The sequence below is a fragment of the Diabrotica virgifera genome, chromosome 10, assembly GCF_917563875.1.
Source record: "Diabrotica virgifera virgifera chromosome 10, PGI_DIABVI_V3a".
Taxonomy (NCBI): Eukaryota; Metazoa; Arthropoda; class Insecta; order Coleoptera; family Chrysomelidae; genus Diabrotica; species Diabrotica virgifera.
In genome coordinates, this window is record NC_065452.1 from 80843033 (window position 1) to 80854600 (window position 11568).

At 34.2% G+C, this 11568-nt stretch overlaps 1 long non-coding RNA gene across 1 annotated transcript; it reads left to right on the forward strand.

Annotated features, from left to right (window-relative positions):
• Window positions 1–473: 473 nt before the first annotated feature.
• LOC126878748 (uncharacterized) lies at window positions 474–703 on the forward strand. The gene is made up of 2 exons (XR_007695762.1): window positions 474–574; window positions 636–703. It is a non-coding gene; the product is annotated as an uncharacterized LOC126878748 (long non-coding RNA).
• The last annotated feature ends 10865 nt before the right edge of the window (window positions 704–11568 follow it).

Below are 11568 nucleotides of genomic sequence, written 5' to 3' on the forward strand. Positions count from 1 at the left end.
ATTTAAGCACCATCTATACGTTCCTGCTTAAACAAAATATTTCGGGAACCAAAAAATTGCCGGCCATATATGTGAGTGATATAGTTTAGATTTTTAACTATTGTAATATAGTTCCAAAACACAAAATCTAACATAAAAATACCATATCTTCATTATAATTAAAAAATGTTGTTATCTGCATTTTTGTTGGCCTTATCAGCGCTGTTTTAATAATAATTTTAAGTTTTTATTTACCTGTTTTGAAATTTTTAATCTTTTAAATCTAATGTTATTTATTTGTTTGTAATATTTACGTTTAATTGTTTGTAACATTGTACTATTTATCGTTTTCATAATATGTATTTTAAATTATCCCGCTATTTCATAGAACTAGTGTCATTACACCGTTGGTAATTGCTAATTAATTATATCGTTTTAAACAACCATGTATTTCGAATAAAATTGTTGGTTAGGTGTTGTTTGTATATACTTAAATATATTATGAATTTTAAAAATATGTTGTGTATATACATGTACATTGTTACTAGTTTCTTTGTCTTCCACCCAAATCCCTGAGTATTTTGCTATTATTTGGGTGAGTTTTGTTATAATTTATAGTAAGTTCCATCAGTCATTGTTTGTTCTATATTTTTTAGTTACTCTGATGAAGTCTATAAGCATAGACGAAAGCTTAGACCATTAATAAAAAGGCACATCCTACGAAGCACCCGAGTTTTATTTTGCTTCCTCAGTAATAAAAAGGGTATCTCCCAGTGTTATCTCTTCCTTCTAAGAATATTTACTAGTACCCGTTATCCTCTTTTGGTTGTATGTATATATATATATATATATATATATATATATATATATATATATATATATATATATATATACACTTTCTGTTGTTTTCCGGGTGTGACTCCGCGTTGAATAATTTTGGTTTTGATAAAAACCATTATTTTGACGACGTTTCGGCAAGATCTCACTTGCCATTGTCAAGTCAGGTAGTTCCGCTTCTCGCTGCTGCTTGAAGTAAACTGAATTCTTACTCACGATACCGTCACTTATGTAGTTGATCCTGATGCTGCTTGCCCTGCGCGAACTCTGGCTCTTGTTATTGGTCCGGTGTAGGTTGCAGTCGTCGGCGGGATGTTACGCGTGGATGTTGCGGCCTGATTTATGTTGGTCTTTTTCTTCAGTACCGTTTTCCATGTTGTAGGAAGCCGTTGCGCATCATCTCTTTGGTTTAAGCCGTTGGGATTTCTTTCAATTTCTGTCGATTCTCTGATTTCCCGTTTTCTTTTTTACTTCGATGTTAGCTAACATCTTTGTTTGGTTCAGTTTTATTGTGTGTCCTGTATTTGCGACATGTTGAGCCAGGGATGACGTGGTTTCTCCCCTTTCGATAGCATTTCGGTGTTCTTCTCGTCTTACCTGGATTCTTCGGTTTGTCTGTCCAATGTACGACTTTCCACAATCCCCACACGGAATCTCGTATACACCTTGGCTTTCTAACGATATTTTGGTCTTTGGTGTTGGTAAAATAGTTGAGATCTTTCTGTCCGTATTAAATATCGTTTCTATGTTGTGTTTTCTCATTACTCTCCCTATTTTCTCTGTCGTACCCTTCACATATGGCAGAATGGTTTTGCCGATCGGTTTATTTTCTTCTGTAGGGTCCTTATCTTTTCTTCGAGCATTTTGAGCTTTTTCAATGTTGTATGTTGAGAAGCCGTTTTTTCTTAACGCTGTTTTCACATTATGCATTTCTTCATTCTGATGTTCTTGGTCTGTTAGTCTTTCGGATCTTGTAATCAAGGCTTTGATGACTGAATGCAATTGTGCAGGATGGTGGTGTGAAGCAGCATTTAGATATCTATCGGTATGTGTCGGTTTCCGATACACTGTATGGCCTATGTGTCCGTCTTGTTTCTTTATTATTAACACATCTAAGAATGGAATTTGATCGTTTTCTTCCAGTTCCATGGTAAACTGAATTTTATGGTGGATATTGTTGATGTGTTCTAAAAAAGCCTTTAGTTTTTCTTCTCTGTGGGTCCAGATGACAAAAGTGTCATCCACGTATCTAAGCCACAGTTTGGGTTTGTATTCAGCTGTTTCTATTGCCCGCTGTTCTATTTCCTTCATAAACAAGTTCGCTGTTACTGGTGACAGTGGGGAACCCATCGGTGCTCCCTCAACTTGTTTATATCTTTGTTCCTTATAGATGAAATAAGTGTTATTTAAACAGTGTTTGGTTAGGTTTAGTGTATCCGGTGATATTGGATACTTTCTGCTTATGATGTCCAGTGATTCATCTATAGGAACATTCGTGAAAAGTGAGACAACATCGAAGCTTACTAGCAAATGTCCCGGCTCAAGAGTCACACCTTTTATACGCTCGATGAAGTGGCTCGCGTTCTTGACGTAAGAATCCGCTTCTTCCGCGTATGGTTGCAGCTGTTGGGCCAGAAATTTCGCCAGCGGTTGTAAGGGAGATCCGATGGAGCTCACAATTGGTCGCAGTGGTAATCCTGCCTTGTGTACCTTGGATAGGCCGTACAATTTTGGGCATCTAGATGACTTCTCTCTAGGTATGAGATGGACCTGTTGTTCTTTATTGATATTTGAGGCTTTGATCTTGGCTTTTGTTATTTTCTCCAGATAGGTTGTAGGGTCTGACGAGATGCTTTGATATGTTGTATCATTTAAGATGTCGTTTATTTTTGTTTCGTAGTCTTGAATATTCATCACTACCGTAGCGTTGCCTTTGTCAGCTGGAAGCACGATGATTTCTTTGTTGTTCTTCAAATTATGTAAGGCTTTCTCTTCCCGTGTTAAATTTCTTTTTGATGGTTTAGCTGTTCTTAATATTTTTGATACGTCTTGGCGTATGATCTCGGCTGTTTCTGCTGGGAGATTAGTAATTGTAGTCTCTACCTCAGTAATTATGTTTTCTACGGGAATTTATGTAGGTGCAACAGCAAAATTGAAACCTTTTGCAAGAACACTATTCGTGGCTTCATCCAGTGTCAGATTTGAAAAGTTATATACTAAGTTGTTTGTTTCTATTTGTCGATTTTCTTTCTTTTTTTGCCGCTGTTGTAGTAACAAATTTTCAAACTTTTTAATTTGTGTGGTCTTAGTGAGATCAGCATCTGTTTCTGCTCGAAAGTTTGTCAGTTGTTCAAAGAAATTCCATAATGTTGGATGGATTGTGTTACTTAGTTTAAGATGCAGCTGTAATGATTCTGCATTCATTTTGTCGATGTCTCGTCTGGTATCATGGATTGCCTCTCTAATAAGCGCCAGGCTTGCTCTTCTTAAGATGTTTTTAGTTTTATAGTTGTTTTTGTGAAAAGTGATCTTCATACAAGTCGGTATAATGCTTTCGTCACGTCAGCGTTCTAAAAACGTAAGGTTGCATAACAACGTCCTTCGTTTCGATCGTAGTTTTTCGTATCTTCTGATGTCTGGTAGAATTTCCTCCCCGTAGAGGTTAATTATGTTACACTTGAAGTTTCCGCGGGAGCTATATGTGCTTTCTGTTGTTTTCCGGGTTTGACTCCGCGTTGAATAATTTTGGTTTTGATAAAAACCATTATTTTGACGACGTTTCGGCAAGATCTCACTTGCCATTGTCAAGTCAGGTAGTTCCGCTTCTCGCTGCTGCTTGAAGTAAACTCAATTCTTACTCACGATACCGTCACTTATGTAGTTGATCCTGATGCTGCTTGCCCTGCGCGAATTCTGGCTCTTGTTATTGGTCCGGTGTAGGTTGCAGTCGTCGGCGGGATGTTACGCGTGGATGTTGCGGCCTGATTTATGTTGGTCTTTTTCTTCAGTACCGTTTTCCATGTTGTAGGAAGCCGTTGCGCATCATCTCTTTGGTTTAAGCCGTTGGGATTTCTTTCAATTTCTATCGATTCTCTGATTTCCCGTTTTCTTTTTACTTCGATGTTAGCTAACATCTTTGTTTGGTTCAGGTTTATTGTGTGTCCTGTATTTGCGACATGTTGAGCCAGGGATGACGTGGTTTCTCCCCTTTCGATAGCATTTCGGTGTTCTTCTCGTCTTACCTGGATTCTTCGGTTTGTCTGTCCAATGTACGACTTTCCACAATCCCCACACGGAATCTCGTATACACCTTGGCTTTCTAACGATATTTTGGTCTTTGGTGTTGGTAAAATAGTTGAGATCTTTCTGTCCGTATTAAATATCGTTTCTATGTTGTGTTTTCTCAGCACTCTCCCTATTTTCTCTGTCGTACCCTTCACATATGGCAGAATGGTTTTGCCGATCGGTTTATTGTCTTCTGTAGGGTCCTTATCTTTTCTTCGAGCATTTTGAGCTTTTTCGATGTTGTATGTTGAGAAGCCGTTTTTTCTTAACGCTGTTTTCATACGCTGTTTTACTATAGACGATTTATAAAAGATTTTGCAAAAATTACTAAACCAATGACCAAATGTTTGAAAAAAGGTTCGAAAATAAACCACGATAAAGATTTTATTGACTGTTTTGAAACTTGTAAACAAATCTTAACAAATGATCCTATGTTACAATACCCAAATTTTAGCGAACCATTTATATTAACGACAGATGCTAGCAATTATGCAATTGGAGCCGTATTATCACAAGGAAATGTACCAAATGATCGACCCGTCGCATACGCCTCAAGAACACTAAATAAATCAGAGACAAATTATTCAGCTATAGAAAAGGAGCTATTAGCAATTGTATGGGCCTGTAAACATTTTAGACCATATCTTTACGGAAGAAAATTTTTCATATACACGGATCACAAACCATTATCTTGGCTTTTTAGTCTAAAGGAACCAAACTCAAAATTAATACGTTGGCGTCTAAAACTAGAAGAATACGATTACAAAATTATTTATAAAAAAGGAAAACACAATACAAACGCAGACTGTGAAACGTAGACGAAGATATTTTAAAATACTTCCAAAATTTTGCAGAGGATCCATTAGACCAACAATCTTCAACAAGTAACAATAACGACTCAAGACGAATTAACATTATTTCTGATATAAGAATACCTCCGGACAAAATAAATACACAAGACGAAAGCTCAGACTAATCTACACAACATACAACCGCAAACGAAACAACGAATCAAGGAATACCCATTTTAGACGAAATAATAAATAACAAAGTTCATCAAATCTTAGTATACCCAAACGTTTACCCAAAAACCGATATAACTCATGAAACTTATCAAAATCATAAAATAATTAAAGTAAAAATCCCTGAAACTGATAATGAAAAAGATATTTTTGAATTTCTTATGGCATACACAGACCTTAACACTACATTTTATTTGTACTTCAGTAAAGACAACATGTATAATGATTTTAATAAATATTACCTAAAACATTTTTCTGAAAATGGTCCGAAACTAATTAAATGCACTAGATTAATTAATACAGTAGCAAACGAAGAGGAGCAAATCATTTTATTAAGGTAGAGAATTTAATAACGAAGTAATAAAATATTTATTAGCAATTCACAAAATCAAAGTTCACTTTACTACTCCTGGCCACCATGAATCAAATTCAATAGCTGAACGAATACACTCTACACTAATCGAACATTTAAGACTTCTAAAACAAACGTATCCTAACGAAGATGACCTAATTGACTATGCTCTTATAGCTTACAATAATTCTATTCATAGTTCCACAAAATTTACCCCATTTGAACTAACTTTCGGACATACAGATTCTAGAAATCCCAACGAACTATTTCTTTCCCAAAATTTCTATTCAGAATATATAAATAATCATAAAGACAATTTAAAACACGTTTACCAAAATGTACATGAAAATCTAACACAAAATAAAACTAAAGTAATTGATAAACGAAACGATCAAGGAGAAATAAATTCAGAATTTAAAATTGGACAAGTAGTTTATAAAGTTAATACCCAAAAACGTAACAAAAAACATCAACCATACTTAGGTCCCTACAAAATAACCAAAATTCTTGACAGAAACCGAGTAGAACTTGTACGACAAAGACTTAAATATAAAAAAGACATTAACCAGACAGAAATTATACATATTAAAGAACTAAAGAAACCTCCCGTTGCAGGTTCACCCTCTGGACAACAAACGTCGACGCAAGACGAGACACATCCAAATTCCATAACTTAAACGACAATCCCGGACTTTTACCCCTTCATTTAGGCACAGCCCGAATTCAGACAGATGTTTGGACTTTTATACATATCTATGACATTACAAACATTACTACAAATTGCCTTACTCTACAAAATCAATATAATTCCATGATAAATACCCTTTCAGATACTTCTCAAATTCTAAGCTTTAATAGAGAATTTCAAGATTCCTATCATCTAATCCAAATTTTAGAAAACAAAATTTATCTCGAATTAAGACAATTAAATCCCTTTTGGAATACCAGATCTAAAAGATCTCTATTTGATGGTGTAGGTTCCGCAATAAAATTTATAACCGGAAACCTAGACCAAAACGATGCAAAACGCTACGACGACGCTATATCAACTATAACAAATAATCAAAATAATATTAAAACTATAGTTAAAAACCAAATCACCTTATTAAGATCTTCAATAAAGAATTTTGAAAATAATACAAAAATCTTAGCCCATAACCAGTTAATTTTAAGTTCACGAATAACAGAAGTTCAAAACTTAATTAAAGATATAAAGATAGAAAAAGTTGAGACATTTCATTATTTTGCACTAGAAAGACTTGTATCGCAATTTTACACTAGTTTCCAAATTATTTATGATCTTCTAGAAAAAATCGAAGTTGCTATCAGCTTTTCAAAACTAAATACATTTCATAATTCGATAGCCGACCCAGATGAACTATTTCTCGAAATTTTAAACGTTAGTAAATTTCTTAAAAATAACAAATTCCCTTTTGAATTATCTTTGCAAAATATTTTGTTGTTCGAAAAAATAATAAAAATAAAAAGTTATAGTAAAGCAAATAAAATAATTTTTGTACTTGAATTACCCATTGTTGAGATCAATGACTATGATTATTATCATCTTTATTCCTTTCCGACCCGATACCAAACTCATTTTAGAACAATTATTCCAAAATCCAAGTTTTTACTTTCCAATCGATACCAATATGCACTTGCCAACGTTCAATGTCAAAAATTGTTGGAAGAAGAATATTTATGCCACGATGTCCAGTCCATTGAAGTAACACCAACAGCCCCTTGTGAAGTTCAACTAATACAGTACTCAAAATTTGTAAATCAATGTCAATCAGTGCCAACAGAAATTAACAATATAAAAATTCAAAAACTTGAAAACAATAAGTGGATCGTAATAACTCTAAACAAAGTGATTAGTATTCAAAAATGCGACAAAAATTCGGACAATATTCCATTAAACGGTAGTTACTTAATCGAACTCAATAGTGCGTGCGAAATATTTATAGACAATTACGTTTTAAAAACATTTGAACTAAAAACTCCAAATTTTGTTAAAATGGAACTTCCAAATTTAGAAGTATTATTAAAAACCCCGGTCAGTGATCTAAACTTTAAACCAATAAAAATAGACTCGATAAAATTAGACGAATTAAATAATGTGCAAAGTGCTTTAGCAGATCAAGAAAACAAAATAGACAATCTAGACACAATTCCGATTCATTTTCAACATGTCAGTTTTTATACCATAATTTTATATGTCATAGCAATCATTTTCCTTGTCTACACCATTTGGCAACTATACAGGAAAAATACGAATCAAGAATCACCAAAAGAATCCACAGAACAAGAAAAGAAGGTACCAGAAAATTTTCCATTTTTTCGAACTATACCACCCCATAGTTCTCATCTAGCCCCGGAGGAGTTAAGAAACCAGAACTGCTAAATCACCAATAATAAAAGGACAGCGTCAGCAAGCTTCACCTCGACCACACCTCGGCGTCACCGAGCTTATAAATAAACTTTTTGCATTGTATAGCGTCATTCTTATTTTGCATTTAACTGTAGTAAGTAGTCCCTTGTCAATAAAGTTCTTTTTTAAAAACGTTTTTCTTGGACTAAGAAACTTCACTAATATATATATATATATACATATATATATATATATATATATATATATATATATATATATATATATATATATATATTGATGTGATCTTGATTATTGATATGAGATAATATTCTTATATGTTACTTAATTTAATCAATGTATTAATACTAATCCAATTAATTAACCAGATCACATATCAATATGTTTTCAATCTCAGGGCGAATTATAAATTAATTACTTACTTCCGTGGCTTCTAAATATTTCTTAATGGTTCCTAATCGGGATAGAAAAGAAAAGAGTAAAAAAAATACACATATGGGTTACATGTATAATCAAAATATTTTTTTATTTTATTTAAAAGGCAATCAATGCTTAATATTTGCTATTTCTTATTATTCTTAAACATAACATTTACAAATGGGAATCTTATTTCCTTTTGGTTTTCAATTGAAAGTTTTTATTAACATTTAACTATTTGGAGTTATTAGGAACAACTCTATTTAAGTTTGATGAAGCTTTTCTGATATTATTGATTATGTTATTCAATTTTTTATGTGGAATTTAATACGAAAAACCCATACATTCATGTCCAAACAAATGAGACTGACCTTTTCCTGGTGAACTGAAAATGTCCTCACATAAAACCCTTTCCTGCTATCCTTGGCTGCGATCAAACCTCGTCCTGGCTTCCAGTGATGTTCTCCTTTGAAAAACTAGCTCGAATAGCTCTCGTTCCTGCTTTTGTCGTGATGCTGTGTTCTACCTTTTTCGAAACTGCTATCAGCTACCGGGACACTCTGGGCTCAAGGAGGTTCTTTTACTCTCGACCTGGCCTACTTCTCGTTCCACGATAGATACTCCACACTCACGGAACTACACCGGCTATCTCACTCCTCGAACACTACCATCTACTACTCGACTTCACTTCTCGACAGCTCAAAACATTCTGATCTCTATTTGTCATTCATTCCTCTACTTTCTAAATATCCCTTCCAGATTCACAAATCAAACTTCCACCACCAACTCTCATTCTCAGTATTCCTCAAAACCAATTTTTAATCTTTCTAAATATGCTTAATGGATTTCAAAAGAAAATATTTAATTCCCATTCTAAAATACTTTCTAACTATTTACAAATTTTAATGACCTATTCTCTCTTTCAAATGAGTCTTATTTAGCATAGGCTAATGATCGAAACCTTCCGCGAAAAACGATAATGAACTATCATCTATTTCACTGAGTTTTATTTAGCATAGGCTAATGATCGACCTTCCGAGAAGAACGATAATGGTACGCGTCATTCACTTTGTTTATCTAAGCACATTGTTCCGAGTTTCGTGCGCTTATTCTAATCACTTCTTAAAATTAAATATAACAATTTGTTGTATACAGGTTGTTCTAAATTTATATGCCCGTGGTTGAGAAAATTGAAAATATTTTATATTAAATTGAACTCTGTTTATAATTATCAAAATTTAATTTTCATATCAAATAGAAATATAACAAATCCCCGCCTTGTATTCGATAAAATTTATCTGCATTTTTAAATAAATTTTCTCGAGGCAAAACCAACTCCCTGTATATTTCCTTACTTTAATCTACGTCTTATATCCTAACTTACTATCTACTTCATGTAATTCTGTCTTTTATTCGTGATATTTGTATACATCGTGAATATTATAAATTCCTCGGATCTTTTCCGAGTTCCTGTGCCTCAACTCATAACTATTTATCCCATTTTCATTATTCACGATGTACGGGCCTTCGAAAACAGGCATCAACTTTGCGCAAATGCCCCCAGGAAGATTTGATACTCGTAATGCCCTCACGAGTACTTTTTCACCCTTTTGGAAAGTCACTGGTCTTCTTTTTCTATTTTGTTCCTGTCTTTGGATATATTTTTCGTTGCTTCGCCGTAATCTTCTCTGTACGGTTTCAATCACCTGTTGATATTCTTTTTGCTCTTGGTCTTCCCATGGCCTTATCGGCAATACACCCTTCATGATGTATTCTGGGGTCTCTTTTGTTACTGTGCTCGGAATTGTATTTAGATACCTTTCTATTTCCGCCATTTTCCTGTCCCAGTGGCGATGTTGACCATCTGTTGCAATGCGAAGAAATTTCGTCACTTCCTGTATGAATCGTTCCGAAGGATTACTCTGTGGATGCCTGATGCTGACAAAATTTGTCTCTATTCCTCGTTCTCGAAGTTGTCCCTTGAAACGATCATTTCGGAAATACGTTGCATTGTCCAGTAGAATCTTTTTTGGTGTTCCTACTATGGCTATAAAATTGTCGATTTTTCTTAATATCTCCTCCCCCTTTGTGGTGCGGCAACTATATAATTTTACGTATTTTGAAAACACATCCACCATTACCAGAATATGTTTGTTCCTTTTAGTGGTCATAATTAGATCGCTTAACATATCTATTGCTACAATGTCTAGTTTGTTTCGGGCTTCAATATTTTTGGCAACATTTTCGTTTTTGAAATTCCGACTCTTATATTTTTGACATACATCGCACTTCTGGGTAATTTCCTTTGCAATGCGGTAATCCTGTCGGCTGATGTAATTTTCCCTAAAACCGAGCCAAACTTTTCTGCTACCGATATGCCCATTGTCCTCATGTAATTTCTTTATTATCTTTTCGGCCAATGTCTGTGTCACTAAATATAGTTCCTTTCCGTCTATTCTCTTAAAATATATGTCATTTTCTACTTCCGCTCTTCTTTTCTCTCTTTCCTCTAGGTCTTCTTGGTTTGTCCTTATCTCATTTAACGAATATATCCCTTCTTCTTGTATTAATCTATTTAGTCCCACCTGTAGAGTAATTGTTTCCTTTTTTTCCCGTGTCCTCATCCCGTGTTAGAGCGTCGGCTATTATGTTGTCTTTTCCTTTTATATATCGGAACTCAAAATCATACTCCTGTAATAATAGAATGCCTCTATGTATTCTATTATTTACTAATCTATTCTTCATGATATGTACTAAAGCTGCATGGTCTGTTTCGATTGTGAATTTTGCTCCCAATAAGTAAAACCTCAATTTGTTTACGCAATATAGTACACTGGCAAACTCCAATTCTGTAACACTATATTTTCTCTCATGTGTTTTAGTCACTCGCGATATAAAACATATCGGCACTTCTTGGTCGTTTTGTATTTGAGACAGAACTCCTGCAAATTTTTGTATGGACGCATCAGTTCGGAGTATAAAAGGTAAATTGTAAATGGGGTGGTATATTTTCGTTCCTTTTGCGAATTCTCGTTTTAATGTTTCGAAAGCTTCCTCCTGTTCTTCTTTCCAATTCCATTTTATTCCTTTTTTAAGCAACTTTATCAGAGGGATTTCCTTTTGGCTCAAATCGGGAATCAGTTTTTTAAAATAATTAATCGTGCCAAGAAAACCTCTCAATGTTTTCAAATTCCTTGGTCTTGGGTATTCATCTATGAGCTTGACTCTGTCTTCGGATAATCTTACTGTTTTGGTGTCCAATTGAAAACCCAAATAAATGACTTCTTTTT